Consider the following 246-nt stretch of genomic DNA (forward strand, 5'->3'; position numbering starts at 1 on the left):
CCTAGATAAATATTGAGGAAAATGGAGCTTGGCGGTCGAGCTTGGAGAGGAGAAACCTTAAGTAGTGTGGCTCGGGCATTCCATCGAACACCTTGTGTGCATAGGAGGTGAGCTAGAGCACCACCAAGCCCTCTCCCCCTCGGCCAGAAAAAACAGAGCAGTGTGCTCTGCTCTTGCGCGAGGGGCTATATATAGGCAGCACCATTGGTCCCGGTTGGTGGCATGAACCGGGACTAAAGGTAACCC

This window comes from Triticum aestivum, chromosome 5B, assembly GCF_018294505.1.
Source record: "Triticum aestivum cultivar Chinese Spring chromosome 5B, IWGSC CS RefSeq v2.1, whole genome shotgun sequence".
NCBI classification, from domain to species: Eukaryota; Viridiplantae; Streptophyta; class Magnoliopsida; order Poales; family Poaceae; genus Triticum; species Triticum aestivum.